This window comes from Schistocerca americana, chromosome 11 (genome assembly GCF_021461395.2).
Source record: "Schistocerca americana isolate TAMUIC-IGC-003095 chromosome 11, iqSchAmer2.1, whole genome shotgun sequence".
Taxonomy (NCBI): Eukaryota; Metazoa; Arthropoda; class Insecta; order Orthoptera; family Acrididae; genus Schistocerca; species Schistocerca americana.
Genome location: NC_060129.1, coordinates 148,725,128 through 148,744,783, shown reverse-complemented (window position 1 = coordinate 148,744,783; position 19,656 = coordinate 148,725,128).

Below are 19,656 nucleotides of genomic sequence, written 5' to 3'. Positions count from 1 at the left end.
GGGTAGCCAATGGCCAAGTGTTGCCTCTGCATGGTTCGGTCCGGGGGAGTACATCGGTCGGCGATTTTTCCTGGCCTATGTCTTTAGCCTTGGTTAAGGATCTGGCGGTTGATCTAATTTCGGTGTGTGATTTCATCAATAAAACCAGTTTGATCTTGGATTGTTCCGGGCACACCTTTACCTTTAAGTTTGCTCCTGAGGAGAAGTATGGCCTTTGCGAATGTGCTAAACCTATTGTACATCGTACTGTTGGCGTGTTGGCTGTTGAGGCCGTAGCTAACGAGTTTGATCTGGCCCATCTATTGCACCATCAAGCTTCTCGGTCACACAATTTGTTGCACTGTTTTCGCCAGGTCCTGAGTGATAACTTGGGTTTTACTAACGTTGTTGATTATCATATCTGCCTGTCCGACAAAATTCCAGTTCGGCAGTCCCTATATCGCCTCTCACCCCCTAAGGTGAAGATGCTCAAGGCTAAAATATCTCACATGCTCCAACAGGGAGTGATTAGGCCTACTACATCTGCTTATGCTTCCCCAGTATTCCTTGTACCTAAAGATCAGGGGCACGATTTCAGACCTGTGGTTGACTATCGCTGTTTAAATGCTAAGGTTGTCGTTAAATCGGTACCCTACCTGATCAGCATAATTCTTTTACTTGGTTTGCCGGCGCTAATTGGTTTACGGCCCTTAATTTGAATCAGGCCTATTATCAGATCTCTTTGGCTGAAGAATGTAAACATGTTACCGCATTTTGTACTGATTGGAACTTGTTTGAGTTTAACACATTTCCTTTTGGGCTAGCCACTAGTACGGCTGTGCATACTCGTTTGCTGGATAATATCCTTGGCATCTTGAAGCCAGTCTATGTGTATAATTATTTGGGCGACTTAGTCATCTATAGCCGTTCGTTTCAGGACCATTTGAAGCATATACAGCAAGTTCTTTTAAGATTACAGGAAGCCGGGCTGACCGTTAAGCCTAGTAAGATGACGCTAGCCAAGCAGGAGGTATCTTTCTTAGGTCATAGTGTTGGGTCAGAGTATTTGCATTGACCAAGAGAGAACTAAAGCCTTATGGGCTTTGCCCCCGCCTACTGATAAGCGGGGAATTGCTAAATTCATAGGCATGGCGAACTACTTTAGGCGTTTCGTTCCCAATTTTGCTCAGTTGGCGACACCCTTGAATCAATTAGGCCGACGCCAGAAGGGCGCGCGTTTTGAATGGTGACCAGCCCAGGAGGCTGCCTTTGAGCACATTAAGGCAGTAACAACCCATCCTCCGGTTCTTTGAGTACCCGATTTTAATAAAGGGTTTGTTGTTCACACTGACGCTTCTAATGCTGGTATTTCAGCCGTTCTCCTCCAGTAGTTTGAGGAGAAGAGACAGCCATTAGCCTACGCATCTCGTTGGTTAACTGATGTTGAACTTAAGTACTCTGTCTATGAGTGCGAGGCTTTTGCCATTTTATTTGCATTAGAGAAGTACTGCTTATACTCTGAACATCAGGGTTTCCAGTTAGAAATCGACAATCGGGCATTGGCTAGGCCGCGTAAAACTGGGCGTATTGCCAGGTGGGCAGTACGTATTTCGGCATTTCAGTTTGAAGTTAAACATGTGAGAGACCCTGAAAATATCCTTGCAGATGTCTTAAGTCGGATGTTCGCCGAAACTACACCTAGTAAGGGAAACCAGCAGGTGGAGGGGGACAGTCTTAATTGTATGGTGTTGGGTGAAATTCCCATCTTGTTTGAGATTGATGCTGAGCATCAGGATCAGGACCCTGTTTGCGCCCCGATTAAGCAACGTGTGTTAGCAGGAGAGCTGTCGGATGAGAATGTTTTTAAGAGTGGTATTCTCTGTAAGAGGGTGGGCGATGCTAAACAGTGCAAGATCTGTTTGCCTGTAGCTTTGGTGCACGCGGTTTTTCGTTATTTTCGTGATTCGTTGGTGGGTGGCCACTTAGGTACTTATAATACCCACCAAAAAATCAAGGAGCATTTAACTTGGCCCTCCATGGATTGGAATGTGAGAGAGATGATATCCCAATGTCGCCTGTGTAATGTAGCCAAACCCAAGAATGCTCTTCAACAGGGTTTGTTGAGTTCTGAACGAGAGTCTTGTCCGACACGCAAGCTCTACATTGATTATTTAGGACCATTACCTCGTACTAAGAAGTGTCATCGATATGTGCTAGTAATTATCGATGCTTTCTCCAGATTTACTTGGCTCCTTCCGAGCCGTAACATTACCGCTGCCAACACTATTTCATATTAGTGTTTGAGTTCCTGAGCGCCATTTGATGTGCTGCCTCTTCTTATTTGTCCTTCGCTCAGTCCGGAACTGCTACGGTCGCAGGATCGAATCCGGCTTCGGACATGGATGTGTGTGATGTTCTTAGGTTAGTTAGGTTTAAGTAGTTGTAAGTTCTAAGGGACTAATGACCACAGATGTTAAGTCCCACAGTGCTCAGAGCCATTTGAACCATTATTTGTCCTTGTTGTTTGTTTATGTATGGCTTCTAGCAGATTTTAAATTAAAGTTATTTTGCCCTTATGGCGTAAGACTGTTTGGGCCTTCAGCCTGATTTAGAGAAGTGTTTTAAGATGAGGCCTTCTGCCTTTTGAAATTCAAATTCTTGTTTTTGAGTCTTAAGTGGTTGTCCTTCAGCTGGTTTTAAATTAAAATTGTTTTGCCCTTGAGGAGTGAGATTGAATGGCGCATTTATCCGGGATTAAGGTCTAAAATTAATATTTGGCTTGCTCTGTTTTTAATGTTTCCTTTCCTCTTGTAATGTTTGTAAAATGAATAAAGTAATATGTTCGATTGCAACTGACAGCCACTCATTTTGGCCGCTTTCCAGAAGTTAAACTATCTGTCCTGTCCTGTGCGTATAGCAGGGGATCTCAGTAATATCGATTGAGGTTGAAAAACGTAGAGTGATAAATTGCAAATAATCTAGTGTGTTGTCAGGAAGTGTAAAAATTAAAGGAACATCCCACAGAACTCAAATACTACATGGCCATTAGACACACTGTCATAAAGGTCGACTCACACATGAGAGAATAGAACAATGTATTTCAAGATGGCATCCATAAAGAGTGTGAATGGGATGGAACACTACAGCAATGTCAAGGTTCCTTAGAAAGAAATTATTGACACTGATGCAGGGTGGAGGGAGCAGGGCACAATGATGACGATGAAGACGCTGTCGTCATCTGCTAATACCACAAGTTAATCTACATCCACCATGCTTCAGTCATGTTACAGTATTGGATTTCATACATCTGCGTCTCCCTAGTTCTTATTTTATTATTATACTTTGTTTTCTTGGCACATTGCTAACTTTCTATGGTAAGTTGGTTTTTTATTGAATGTTCTTCCATAAGACGGGCTAGATATCTGAATGCACAATACAAGGTAGGTTTTTCAGTAGCAGCACAGATGAAAAAAATCAACACGGAGTGTGTGTGTGTGTGTGTGTGTGTGTGGTTCCGTAAATAAGAACAAAAATTTATGAATCAGTATTTTACCAGTGAATAGTCAGCTCTATTCAAGAAAAAAATTCAGATATTTTTTACGTTATTTAGTACATCGAAAGAAAAGAAACAGTGGCTAAGGTGAAAAGACTGCATAGTATTCCAGTTTTGTTAGATATGTTGCTACATTTATAATTTCTTTAGCATATTTTAGTGTCAATGTTCAGAAATGTTTAGGCCACACTTTTTCTAGTGATTCAGTTCCCAGTAATTTAATGTGCAATCGTTGTAAAGAACTTCCTTTATGAATTTAGCTTTGGCCATTAATAAGCTTATGTCGGTACCAATGACGTGTGTCTCTTTGGAGCAGAGGAGATTCTCTCTGGTTTCGGGGAGCTAGTGGAAATGGTAAAGACTGCCAGTCTTGCTTGCGGGGTTAAGGCGGAGCTCACCGTTTGCAGCATCGTCGACAGAACCGACTGTGGTCCTTTGGTGCAGACCCGAGTGGAGGGCCTGAATCAGAGGCTCAGGCGGTTCTGTGACCCTGTAGACAGCAGATTCCTTGACTTGCACCATCGGGTGTTGGGTTTCCAGTCTCCGCTCAATAGGTCAGAAGTCCACTACACACAGGAAGAGGCTACATGGGTAGCGGGGGTTGTGTGGAAGGGTCTGAGCGGTTTTTTAGGTTAGAAGGTCTCAGGGAACCACAGAAAGGGCGTCTGTCTGAAAGGGGACAGGTAAAACACAGTACGTTAGTTGTAGAAACGATCGGTATTGTAGTTGTAAATGATCGTAGCTGTGTCGGAAAAGTACCAGAGCTCCAGGCCCTAATAGAAAGCACTGAAGCTGAAATGGTTGTAGGTACAGAAAGCTGGCTAAAGACAGAAATAAGTTCAGCCGCAATTTTTCAAACGATCTAACAGTGTTCAGAAAAGATAGATTAAATACAGTTGGTGGTGGAGTATTTATTGCTATCAGAAGTAGTTTGCCTTGTACTGAAATTGAAGTAGACAGTTCTTGCGAAATAGTGTGGGTAAAGGTTACACTTGACAATCGGACTAAACTATTAATTGGATCGTTTTACCGAGACCCCAGCTCAGAAGATATAGCTGCTGAACAGTTCAAAGGAAACTTAAGTCTCATTTCAAATAGGTACTCCACTCATACAGTTATAGTCGGAGGTGACTTCAATCTACGCTCGATATGCTAGAAAAATTATACGTTTAAAGCTGGTGGTAGGCATAAAGCATCATCAAAAATTGCACTGAATGATTTCTCAGAAACTTATTTTGAACAATTGGTTCATGAGCCTACTCGAAGCGTAAATGCTTGCAAAAACATACTTGACCTCTTAGCAACAAATAATCCTGGACAAATAGTGTGTATCGCGATGAATACAGGGATTAGCGACCATGAAACAGTTGCTGCTAGGCTGAATGCCGCAACACCTACAACCATCAAAAAGAAATGCAAAGTACGAGTATATCTGTTTAAAAATCTGATAAGATGCTCTAAACGCCGTTTTAAGAGACAGTCTTCACTCCTTCCGATCTGATCATGTAAGCATAGAAAACTTGTGTAATTATTTCAAAGAGATAGTTTCAACAGCAGTTGAGAGATATATACCACATAAATTAATAAGTGATGGTACTGATGCCCCATGGTACACAAAACAGGTCATATCGCTGCTGCTGAAGCAGCGAAAAAAGCATGCCAAATTTAAAAGAACGCAAAATCCCCAAGACTGGCAAAGCTTTACAGAAGTTCGAAATATAGTGTGTACTTCAATGCGAGATGCTTTTAATAATTTGCATAACGAAACTCTGTCTCATAATCTGCAAACAACCCAAAGAGATTTGGTCATACATAAAGCACACCAGTGGCAAGACGCAATCAGTACGTTCATTACGCGATAATAATGGTGGAGTCACTGACGACAGTGGCAGTAAAGCAGAGTTACTAAACTTGGTTTCTGAAACTCCTTCACCAAAGAAGACAAACTAAATATTCCTGAATTTCAATCAAGAACAACTGCCAAGATGAGAAACAGAGAAGTAGATATCCCCAGTGTCGCAAAGCAGCTTAAATCTCTTAATAAAGAGGTTCCTCTCATAGTGTGCTTCCTGATTCAATAGCTCCATATTTAGTATTTATATACAACCACTCGCTCAGAGAAATATCCATACCTAAAGACTGGAAAATTGCTCAAGTCACATCAATACCCATAAGGAGAAGTAGGAGTAATCCACTGAATTAGAGGCTCATACCACTAACGTCGATTTGCAATAGGGTTTTGGAACATATACTGTATTCGAACATTATGAAGTACTTTCAAGAAAACGATTTATTGACCCATAGTTAGCATGGATTCAGAAAATATCGTTCTTGTAAAACACAACTACCTCTTTATACTCATGAAGTAAAGAGTGCTATCGACAGGGGATGTCAGATTGATTCCATATTTTTAGATTTCCAGAAGGCTTTCGACACCGCTCCTCACAAGCGTCTTCTAACCAAACTGTGTGCCTATGGAATATCGCCTCATTTATGCTACTGGATTCGTGATTTCCTGTCAGAAATATCACAGTTCATAGTAATAGATGGAAAGTCATCAAGTAAAACAGAAGTAATATCCGGCATTCCCCAAGGATGTGTTATAGGCCCTCTATTGTTCCTGATCTATATTAACGATATAGGAGCAACTCTCTGAATTTATAGTCAATTGCAATAGTGATTACGAAGTAGTAGAACCAAAGTCTAAAAGATTGTTTCTTAAATATGTTATAGGTGCAACAACGGGTTCTGCCCGCAGTAAACTTATCACTAGAGATCACGCTGAAACATGAACAGAAGTGAGGGAGATTCTCACGGAGAATTACGCAAATATTAGGACATTAGATTTCTATGCGTGCAAAATCTTTAATAGCCAGCATACAAGGGATGAAGGTGTGGTGCAATAGGGAGCCCGAGTAGATTCTATGCAGTTTCATTTCAGAGAAGCCATGAGGAGGGTAATGACGGCGGACGAAATTTCAGGCAGTTGTGCATTGATAGGAGGATTAGGGAGAGCTGTTTTTATGCAGGGGCTATTTAGCGAAAGGATGAAGACAATAGTTCGAGCACAGGGAGAGGGAATCACTTTGTCAGAAGCAATTGATTTAGCATCGACAGAAGAGAGTGCAGTCCACTCTGAAAAAGAAAAATATCGGCAGGTAGGATATCCAAAGCAAATTAATAAGAAGGGGTGCTATAACTGTGGGGAAGTAGGGCATTTAGCGAGAGAATGCAAAAGCAGAGTACTAAGTTGCCCATAAAGGAAATAGATGTTGACCAACTGCGAGGAAATGGTCCTTGCAGAGAATGGCTTCCGCCAATAAGGTGTATAAAGTGTAACCTAGTAGGACATCCCCCTCTTGTAACAGAGCGAAACCTGTTACGTCTTTCACATGCCGTCGCACAGGACAATATACTAGTGAATGTACTGAGAGTCATTGGACCAACATACGTCAACTAGAGAAGCCAGGAAACGGACCACGAACGTAATGCAGCAGTTCCATTATGTTGTGACAGGAATAGTACATACAGCAGACTACATTAGTAAAAATGATTACTTACAATAGAGAACAAGATAGGGCTGTTAGTGGACAGCGGAGCGCACGTAAGTATTATTAAAGCTGAGGTTTTAAAGTAGAAAATAGAAGACACCAGAAAGGCAGTGACGGTAAGGAGTATTACAAATGAGGAAATTAGAACTGAAGGACAGGATAGAATAAAGCTGCGGACGAAAAGAGGTAAAGGATATTTCCACGAATTCCAAGTTGTAAGGACACAAATGTATTTGCCATTCGAAGGGTTGCTAAGAAGGGATTAACTAGAAAAGCACAGGGTAGTGTTAGATTATGCTCGTAGAAGCTTTAAGTTACCAGATGAATGGTTAGTGATAAAGGATGCCACAGAGGACGCACTGTTATCGAAGCCAGCTCGAGAAGTAAACAGAGAACGGGCCAGTTACGCTGCAGTTACCAAACATGGACGAACTGGAGCGTCACCGTTAGCAGATAAGCAAGGTATGTAAGACGAAGGACCGAATAGACACATGTCGAGAGACTTAGAGGGAATCTCACAGATAAAGAGAGAGTGCCATGCGTTGGAAGTGAATGTAAATACGGAAATTGAGAAGTATGAAGGGGAAAGAAGAGAAAACGATAAAACAAGGAAGGCAAACCGTTATTTAAAAGCTAAAGTGAATTTCGTGAAGAGTGAATTAGAAGTTGCCAAAAAACAGATAGAAAAACTGAGAAGGGAAATAGCTCGTCACAGGAAATCAGTTGAAGGTCAGGTAATTAAAATAAAGAATAGCACTGAGAAGCCGGAAGAACATAGGTTCACAAGAGAGAAACGGGTACTTTAGGGCAGTAAGGTGCAATCAGTGAAATGTAGCCAGCAGGGACAACCAGTAAAAGATTTTAAGTATGATAAACGTAGCCAGCAGGGGCTAGCATCGCGAAAAATTACGATCGGTTGCTGGTAGGAAAGATTGCTTTGAGTAAGGGTATTGAAAGTTAACAGTACAGAAGTGACTATCCCCAAGGCAATAGTAACAGTCCAAGGAGGGACTTGTATTACTAGTATATTAAATACTTGTGAGGAAAGGGTACCATTAGAAATGCAAGAAGTGTTAGCAGAAGAATTTCCGCCACCAAGTAGTTATAAAATTAGACAAGTGTCCACCAGAATGAAGAGCGTAAATACGTCAAGGCTCAGCGTGTAAAGAGAAAACATGCGAACAAAACATTTAAATAGTAAGGAAGTACAGGCTCTCGAGAGGATATGCGCCACATATGATGATGTATTTCACTTACTTGGGAATGTATTGACTCATACTACATTAGTGAAACATAGTATACAGTTAATGCCAGAAGCAAAATGAATGATAATAAATCAAAGGCTGTATAGAATACCCCAGACGCAGCAAGAATCGCTACAAAAGGAAGTAGAAGGGATGTTAGCTGATGGGATAACATCCCATAGTACTAGCCCATCGAATTTCCCCATATTGATATTGCCAAACAAATTAGATGCCAGTGGTCGGCAGAAATGCGAATAGTAGCGGATTATTGGAAGTTAAACGACATTTCATTAAGTATGGTTTATCCCCTTCCCAGGATAGATGAGATATTAGACAGCCTGGGAAAAGCGAAGTATATTTCCATGCTAGATTTAGCGAACGGGAATTATCAAGCGTTGATAGACGAAAAGGACCGAGAGAAAGCAGTTTTTAGCACTCCCACAGGACATTATGAGTACAATAAAATGGCCATGGGAGTAAAAACCGCGCCGTCGACGTTCCAGAGACTAATGAATATGGTACTCAGTGGAGTACAAGGCAACAGGGTTTCTATTTACCTCGATGATATTGTGGTAGTGGGTGCAACGTTAGAGGAACATAATGCACACCTGGAAGAAGTATTCGAGCATCTAAGACAAGGAAACTTGAAATTACAAGTAGAGAAATATGAGTTTCTAAGAAAACAGGTAACTTTTCTGGGCCACATCCTAACTGCATCAAGACTACAGCCAGATCCCGCAAAGATAGAGGCCATCAAAAGGTAACCGCCGCCCAACACATCAAAGCAATTGAAATCATATCTGGGGCTCACTGGATAATACAGGTGCTTTATAAGGAATTTTAGCAAAATGGCCAAACCACTACATGATTTATTGAAGAAGGGAATGCCGTATGAGTAGGGATCGAGCCAAGAAGAGGCATTTCAGGAAGGAGAAACTGATTAGTCCACCAATATTGCAATACCCGGATTTTTAAAAAGGATTTATAGTAACCAAGGATACCAGTAATCATGCGGTCGGGGTTTATCGAAGCCAGGGACAAATGGGAAAGGATTTACCCATAGCATTCATATCGCGAACATTAAATAACGTGGAACAAAATTATAGTACAGTGGAACGAGAATTACTCGCCGTTGTATGGGCTGTGAAATATTTTAGGCCGTATGTATTTGGTGGGAAGTTTAAAATCGTGACCGACCGCAAGACACTTGTGTGATTAGGAAGTATACAAGATCCACGATCGAGATTTATGAAGTTCCGGTTGAAGCTAGAAGAATATGATTACCAAATACTGTGCAAAGATGGCAAACAAAATAAAGTAGTGGATTAGGAGTATGCGAGAAGGAAAAACAGAGGCAGTGTCGAAGACGGAAGACGAAGCACTGGAAGAAACAGAAATTGCGACCAGGGAGGCGCAAGAGGAACAAAAAGACATAGAAGAGGCAGAGCAAGAAGCGACGCCACCGATAGACTGAGAGATTGCATAGAGTCACGAAGAGAAAATGGATATTTTAAAGCAGATGCACGAGTCACCGATAGGGGGACATAAAGAAATGGAGAGGACATATAAGCCAGTGAAACAGTACCACAGTTGGCCTGGAATGAAGGCAGATATCGAGAAATTTATACGCTCTTGCGCGAGTTGCCAGAAGAATAAGATAACACAGACGAAGACAAAGCCATTGGAGATAACGCCAACGCCAGAGTTTATTTTTGAGAATTGTGCCGTTGACATAGTAGGTCCTATGAGCTATCGAATGCAAGAGACAAATACATCCTGACGTTCCAAAATTCTCTGACTGAATTTGTTATAGCAAAGCCAATAGAACGGCAAGATGCGGATACAGTTGCAAGAAAACTAGTAGAAAGTGTAATCTAGAAATTCGGAGTACCAACATCACTGCTAAGTGGTATGGGAAGTAACTTTTTAAGAGAGACTATGAAGCGGGTGTACAAATTATTAAAGATTGAGAAAATACAACCAGCTTCCATCCCCAAATGAATGGGGCTCTGGAGCACACACATTGTATGCTAACAGAAATGTTAAGAAATTTCATAGCAAAAGATCAGACCGATTGGGATAATTAGATACCGTTTGCAACTTTCGTATTCAACACGACGCCGCACAGTACAACGGGTTATACATCTTTTGAATTATTTTTTACGAGAAAGTGCAATATTCTGGGAATATTACAGAAGAAGCCAGAGAATGTAATATATAATTACAATGATTATGCGACAGAAATAAGGCAAAAGATGCAGATATTACATCAAGAGGCCAGGGCTAACATGCAGAAACGCAAAGAACAATGTGATAAGACACAGAATCCGAAAGTGTTTAGAAGACATGATAGAGTACTTTTATTTGACGAAAGTGTAAGAAAAAGGTTTTCTAGGAAACTAGATGGTCAATGTAGAGGACCATTCACTGTTGAAGATATAAACAGGCCAAATGAAGAAGTACGTAAAGGTGCATGCAAATAGACTAAAAGAGTTCTTTTAATTACAGATGATGGCAGCAAAGACTGGAGAGTAATAATAATCGGAAGCTTGGCAGTGGCCAGTGTAACAGAAAACAAGATACTTCCACAGGAGATGCAGGTGCGGAGATACCAGTCAGAAGCTGGTACATATAACGATAATCAAGGAACTGTACACCTATACAGCACAACGTGGCGAATAGTAAGTTATTTTAATTTGCAGACAATGCATGATAAGTTTGAAAGCACAGATCAGGCATCTACAAGGGCATACATTAGATGAGGAAGACACACAATTTTTTAAAGCTAAGATAGATGCTCTGGAAGAACAGCAGCGAGAATTGTTAAGGTTATCAAAGGAACAAGTGACGATCGAAAGGACATCATTAGAGGGGTTCAATCAGACAATAAATGCGGTAACTAAAAGTGAGGATATTATAGAAAGTGGAATACATACGTTGAGCAAACGTATAGAGGAGTTCGAAAATAGCATGGATAACAAAATACCACTAACATTGATTTTAGTAGCAATCACAGAACAGTTAGTTCAGCTGACAATGATGTTTAATGAGTTAGGAAGAGAATAAGATCTGTTCATATCGGCAGTTGTAAATGAACGGAAAACATTATTAGAGCCACACTTAATATATCCTATTCAAGTGGTAAAGTGTTTGGGGCTAATTAAGAAAAAATTGAGAGATAAAAAGTTTCCGATCGAACTCACTGAAGACCATGGGTATCAGCTATTACGTGTAATAGAGTTAGATGTATTTTTAGCTGGCAGTACATTAAGTAATGTATTAAATGTACCATTAGTGGAGAGCAATGAGTACTCTTTATATAAAATATGGTCTTTACCTGCAGACTATGATAGTAATAAGAGGTTATTTACATATATCACCCCAGAGAAAGAGTTTCTCATAATTGATGATTGAAAGAGGCAATACTCACAAATGGCAGGAGACCAACTTGTGTGTGAAACGATAACCATGAAGCACCAAAAATGTAAACAGAATTTTGTATTAATTTCGACATATGACCATGAGAGTTGTGAAGCCAGAATGCTTCAATCAGTTAGAACAAAACCGAAATATTGCAAACTGAAATATATTATACTGAACGAAAGTATCTGGACGCAGACATAGAGAAATGAATGGTTATTCGTAGTCCCAAAAGAGGATGGGTTGACTATACTGTGTAATGACTTGCCACCCACCTGTCTCATGATAAAAGGAACAGGAAAATCAAGTTTTAAGAGTGAATGCAAAAGATATGGTGCTCCGATAATGTTACAGTCAGAGAGGATAATTCTTATCAATAATAGGGTAGAAGATGTAGTCCTACCCTTAAATATAGATATTGATTGTTGTACACTGGGAGATGGGAAACAGAAGGTGTCAGAAATACCAGTGATGTTACCACTGGAGCATATAGTACTTCATTTAGATAAATTAAAAGCAGCATGACATAAGATAGATGACCTGCAAAACGAAATAGAATATCAACAGTGGACCACCTTCCAAGGACAGTAAATGAGTACATATTCCATGTGGGGATACTTGTGATCTGTAATAACAATTTTAATTATTTATATCTGTTGTTTATGTATATATTTCAAATGTTATCGAAAATGTGGATGACACATGTGTGAAATAAGTGGAAGATGTGCGAAAATTTGAGTAACAAACAATGTTATAAGCAGGAGCCTAAAAAGGGAAATACTAAGGTATAAGCACACACAGGCCTCTGAACCTGAGTATGAGTCAGAAGACGAACACTATAAGTTTCTGAACCACTCCAGTTAACAGAGCATGGAGAGAGAAAAATCAATCACCAAACATGTCCATAGCATCAAGAGCAACCACCGCCATGGTGTGATCGCCGAGAATATGCATAGATAAAAAATAGATAAACTTGTAAATTGTAGTAATAAAAGGAATTGTGTAAGGAAGTGAAAGAGTATTAAGTAAAATGTGTAAAATGAAAAATTAAATTGATGTGTAATTAAAAATAAATGGTAAGTGCTGTATTATGTGTAAAGGAAAGTGATGAATGAAAAAGAGAATTCAATTTTAAACATTGTAAAATTATGTGTGAGTGAATTTTCATGTGTCCAATCAATGCTAATGGATGCTATGTATTTTGATGGATGGGTATTGTAAGAATGTATAAAGCTAATAAACAAAAGTGAAATGTTGCACTTGCACTGAAACAGATGTTTCAGAAATTTTATAACCTCTGAGGACAGAGCTTATAAAATTTCCCCTGGGGGAGGGAGGTGTTGCGATCAGCAGCGATTATAAATTAAATGTATTATGACTTATTCAGCTGGAAAAGCAGCTAGGCTCAAGCTCCAGAAAGCATTGCAACAGTATTTGTAGGTGATACTGACCAGCGTCGATGAAGTGGTGCCAGGAGACAAATAACGTTACGTGGCTAAATGATCGCTGTGGCCAGACTCAAAACAGGGATCCAAGTAGCTTTGACACATCACATGATGATGTAAATACACCAAGCAAGTGGTCAGTCTCTCGGCAGGAGATACAGTATGTTCTAGAAGCTTTCTGTGACGCACGAAAGCAATATAAATAGGGGGTCAGGAGGAGCCTGTAGTCAGTCGAGATCTGCTGAGCATAACGATCCAAACTCAGCGTCGGTCTACTGCAGACATGGGAACTTAGTACAATTCATAAGCCTCAGCTCCGGACCATTCAGGGAGATACGTTTCAGATAAAGGGGTTCAACTGATAAAATTATTACAAGGCAGTGCCAGTAGGGCTTTTCAGATGTCAAGCTATAGGAATTTTATGAATTCTGCCCTGAATAAGTAACCACTCCTCACTGAGTTATGTATCCTTCTCTTTAGCAATAGCATACTCCTTCTAGAGGTCGGAGTTGCAGAAGCTGCCTGTACCTCCTTCCATTCTTCGAGAACATCGATAAACGTACGACGCCCGAGTATAAAACGTGTCGATCTAACTCCCTCCTGCGACATGAGAAATCTTCGTAGCTGTCTTAGATTGTTTGCAGATGATGCTGTCATTTTCCGGCTTGTAAAGTCATCAGATGACCAAAACGAATTACAAAATGCTTTAGATAAGATATCTGTATGGTGAGAAAAGTGGCACTTGACCCTGAATAAAGAAATCCACTAAATTTAGATTATGCAATAAGTCACACAAATTGGAGGGCTGTAATTTCAACCAAATACTTAGGGATTACAATTATAAATAACCTAAATTGGAACGATCACATATATAATATTGTGGGTAGAGCAAACCAAAGACTGCGATTCATTGGCAGAACACTTAGAAGGTGCAACAGGTCTACTAAAGAGACTGCTTACACCACGCTTGTCCGCCCTATTCTGGAGTATTGCTGTGCGGTGTGGGATCCGCATTAGGTGGGACTGACGTATGACATTGAAAAAGTACAAAGAAGGGCTTCTCGTTTGTGTTATCGCGAAATAGGGGAGATAGTGCCACAGACGTGATACTTGAATTGGAGTGGCAACCATTAAAACAAAGGCGTTTTTAGTTGTGATGGGAACTTCTCATGAAATTTCAATAACCAGTTTTCTGCTCCGATTCCGAAAACATTCTGTTAGCACCCACCTACATAGAGAGAAATAATCATCACGATAAAATAAGAGAAATCATGGCTCACACAGAAAAATTTAAGTGCTTGTTGTTCCCGTGAGCCATTCGAGAGTGGAACGGTAAAGAGATAACTTGCAGGTGATTCATTTAACCCTCTGCCAGGCACTGTATTGCGAGTAGTAGAGTCATCACGTAGATGTAGATGTAGAGATCATTGCTAGGTTCTTTATTCTGAAACTGTATTCAGATTTTTTGAATGATGGAGGACATAACTCTACTTTCGCCATTCAGTACTGTGACAAGCAAAGTAATATCATATTGATGTTCCATTTAGTGTGAAGATGTAGCGTTGCCAGCCACTATTTTCCATTCTATTGATGAGTAGTGTTAATCAATCCAAGCTGTCAATCCCTGAAAAACAAATCAAGCTACTACCAAGGTATTGTCTCACAAGGGGACGTTATTCACTGCTCTGTGCTCTTCCATTTTCTTCATATTTATAGGACTGAAGCTCAGTCATCAGACATTAGTTTCCTAAATCAGTATGATTCTAGCGTGAAGTAATCGCTTCTGAAGAATAGAAGATTTCTAAACGCTGTCAAGTGCAAAACATTTGAATTTTATTAAAATAGCCATTGCTAACTGTTAATGTAGTGTGGAAGTTTGTTAATTGCAAAGTTTCCAATTCAAATGCCGATAGCAGCAACACTTTCTTACTTATTTATTTAAATTCTGTGTTTATCTAGAAATAGAAATGTTAAGTAAGGAATATTGATTTATGATTTCTTTAAAAATAACATATTTTTCATTTTTGTTACTAAATATATGAAATGTCAATATTCACAATAAGTAAGAATCTGGTGTAAAGATGTAAAATGTCAAGTAGGAAATAAAAGGCTTACCTGTTTGTGGAGAATGATTAGTATTATTGCTGTATATAATATTTTCAACAGTAAGGAATTTTACATATGTCTCAGCTTTTAATTTACTCAATATTTTACATGTTCTAACAAGTTACTTTACAATTACCAGATGTTTACACTATGCATTCAGCTACCACTTATTTTGTTAATTAACTCCACATTTTATACTTTACTGCTCTTGGAAATCTTCTACTCTTCAAAAGCAGTTATTTCGAGTTTGTTTTAGAAGTGTGTCATACCCCTTTTAGGAACTGTTGCCCAATCTTACAAATATAGAGAAAATTGTAGAGGGCAGAGCAGTCTGTAAGGCTCCCTTGTTAGCTAAATAGCTATAAAATATAAATCTGATGAATAGCGCACTAAGTGAGTTGGATCAGTTGTTAGCACACTGGACTCAGATCTCGGAGGACAACAGTTAAAACTGGCCTCTGGCCATCCTGATTCAAGGTTTCCATGATTTCCCTAAATCACCTGAGACAAGTGCCAGGATGGTTCCTGTGAAAGAGCACAGCTGACTTTTTCCCCATCCTTTCCTAATCACATGGGACTGAGAACCTCATTGTTTGGTCCCATCTCATAAATCAATCAACCAACCATCAAATAAGGCAGCCATCTAGCAATGTTTTTGAATGCACAGGAGACTGCACTTGAAAGGAAATACAAGTGAGACATACAATAAAGCAATATTTCCTTGCAAAGCTGCTCTTCACCATCACCTGCAACAAACAATGGCATCTGCTAGATGGGGATTTCTCCTGCATGCCCAGTTCTCAACAGGCTAAACACAAGCAGCGTAACATTTATTCTTTTAGGCTTCCAGCGCCCATAGATACAAACAAGCTATGGCACAGGTAGCAGTCTCAGATGCAAAAGCTCTGGTGGTGGCGAAAGCACATGCAAAACTGTGTGGCAATTGTTAGCTGTGCCACATACATCACAGTAGCATCAGAAGGCAATGTGGAGCTGGCTGCAGTGCCATCATGTGCAGTGGTAACTGACCATTAACAAACTCTTCATATGAAGCCTTATTTACAGCGGCGCAAATGCGAGAAGAACAAGTGAACAAGCATTTGCAATCAATTAAACAGTGTTTACTACCATTTGTTTATGCATGTTCTAACCACTGTCTATTATATTGATAATAGTGAACTCAAGAAAAAACGCTTTTGTATAGCAATCGAAATGCAAAAACGATTATTTTTGCAAAACTTAAAGTAATTTTATAGTAGTGGTGACAGAAAGTAAAATAGTATTACTATCGTCTTCTTGGCAATAATGTCCAGGGGTTCAAATGTTTGATATCATTTTTCAGTAATCAGATCCATATCAAGACTGAAACACCATTTATATGTTACACTTGTGAATTTATAACAATGTTTTTCTTTCATGACATTGATAGATAAGTTTTTAGGGTTTTTGCTTACCTTGTAATTCAGTAGTAGAACAGTTACACATAACTGACTCTTTCCAGATAAGTAACTGATTACCAGCATGCAGTAATGTCACAATTGCATCCCTAAAGACACTGCTATGCATTGATATATATTTAAGTATTTACAATGATATAAATGATTACTGTATTTTTAATACTGTCAATAAAAATAGTACTAATCTATTAATTCTTCTCTTTTAAATTATTTCTGCATCACAAAATATGATTTTATTTATTTTTATGTCTACTGGATGTAAAAAATGTTAGTATGATTAAATGTCTGGTGTATACATAGTCAGTTATTCATATTATATTTATAGAGGATAAAGAAATAGTAACAACTAAAAAGTATATTAATAAACATAGCTCCCAGCTAAAACCAAAAACTGCACAATTACGACCACAAGTGGTACCATATGTATATATACGGAAACTGCCATTGGCAGATTCAATTTTGATCAGAGGCTTTCAAACTTATGACCCTCACAGAATGTCATGCGTAGCTCATATGAGATTTTGTGCCCCGTGGAGACATAAATTGCACAGAAACAGTCATCCAGTACAATTATGAAAGCATAGTTTTCAAATAGTCGAACTGTCTTTATGATATGAGAAGTTTTGAGGGACGTGGTTATTGTTAGTAAGAACTGTGACAAAACAGCATCACTCATGCATCATATTACAAACTGAACAATAGTGTTCTCAACAAAACAAAATTTCTGGATTTTATCAGCATTTTGTAAATAAACGTGTAACTGGTTAATTAGGTCATAAAAACAAAAGCAAAATATAGAAGTTTCAGGTCTGATAGCACAAAGATGTAAAGTGTGTAAAGAATGACCACATTGTTTTTGAAATTGATATTAAGTGTGCAAAAGATGTAGTTTGTGTGTGTGTTTTATCCATAAGTAACAAAAGTTGATAAGCGATCAAAGTTTACTTTTAAATAAAATCAAGATCAATAAATGATTTCAAACCTAATCCAACTTTCGATGAATGAATCATATGGAATGAATTTACAATAAATTTTAAACAAAGTTCATAAAACTATGACAACGAGCAGAGCGTGAACCGATATTTGACAACTACAGAATTTTATATTGTCTTCCAGAAATCAGATTGATGCAAAAGACTGAATATGTATTGTAGTGTTAGATTTAAGATGAAAGGTGCGATTACAAATTCATGACAAAGAATAACTATTGCTCTTCTTTGGCAAAGGTAGGTTTTAAACCCATTTGCACAATTCTATTAGTTGGAAATAGAAGGCCAGAATAATGAAATTACAAAAATATTTTCAGAAAACTCATTAAATTGCAATCAGTACCACTAGAGTGACACGCCAAGAAAGGAAAGATATTACAAAATAAGAAGCATACCTTTATGCTTTTGGTTGAATGTTGTAAGTCGTGGACAGGGTACCAATAATCAAGTGCTAATACACATTAGCAAAATGCTACAAGAACCATTCAGTGGAAGATTTTAAAAGAAGAAAATATATTTCTTTATTACATTGATTTACTTGTATAGTGACATCAAAGAAATATTGACAAACTGCCTATTTGCTTCTGTCTCGGGTTCTTTGGCTGACATTCATCTCATGATTTTTCTGACGTTTCGCCAGCACGAGTGCTGGCATTGTCAAAGCTTCACCCTCCATTGCCGGTGGTGAACTGGAGCCGAGCTTAAAAAAAGAGATGGGGCCCCTCCACGCCCGCACCAACGTGGTGACCAAACCAAAAGTTCTACCGTCACCTCCGTAAACATGTTAGTCATCTAGTAAGTGGATCACAGGATGCTGGGCTGTGATGTTGTCCGTGCGTCTGGGTGAGACTACGCATTAACACGGACCATCAGGTGATAGATAGTGGACGAAACGCGAGTGAGGGTAACGATTTGAAGAGCAGAGGGAAAAAAGTGCCATGGCTCGTGCCATGGGAAAAAAAACCTCTGCGACAGTGGGATGGGTAATAAGAGCAGTAGTGGCTTACTAGCTGCGATAGCTCATGCAAGGTTGGATTTGTTAGTATAGGTATCACGCATCATTACCGTGACAAGCGATGGCTGCAGCTGCTACATTCCTGGGACAATCAAGATCGTTATACAATAGTGGGAGATCGGCCATAGATCGTCTCACTGTGTGGGGGATGTGTGGAGCTTGTCTGCATGCAGTGTACGGTACGGCTTCCCTGCGTGGTGCCAGTTATTCGGCAGTGTATTTCAGCTGGATATCCAGTAATGGCGTCTGATTAACAGGGGCTCGCCTGTGCCGTTATGTTTGCGTATGCTTGGCCATAGATGTTATGTCCTTACAAGTATGTCTTTTGGTCTTTTATGTTTCCATCTATGGTTGTGGTCGTAGTTCCCCAGATTCAGAATAAACGGGTTCTGCGAATGTCTGGAGTTTCTGTATAGTCTTGTGGTGAGTTTGTGGATTACCTCCGTGAGAGTCTCAAGTCGGTACTCCCGGTGAAGGTCCGCGACGCGATGCGTGCCGCGGCTGCAGACTATGTGTACCTGGCGCGCCAACGTCCGAGGGCTTCTCCACGGTCATTTCCGGTGCGGTTCTCCTCTTGCTACCTGCGGCGGTCGTTCGCAGCGGTATGGGGAGCCAGGATCCGTTTACCTTAAGGCTTTCCTCTTTCTTGTTGAAACTGTTCTTGTGTTTTTGTGTTGCCACAGCTTCTCTGAACAAGCGCGTGTGATAGTGCTTCTCTACAGCCAGAACTTTCGTGTCGGCGAATTTTATTACGTGGCCGATTTCTCCATTAATACAAATGATATAAAGTCTACTAAGTAATTTTACAAGGAATGTGTGACATTTAAATCTCCATTTATCATAATTATCAAAAATGATGAACTTGACCAATAATGAGACACATTCTGTGTGATAAGT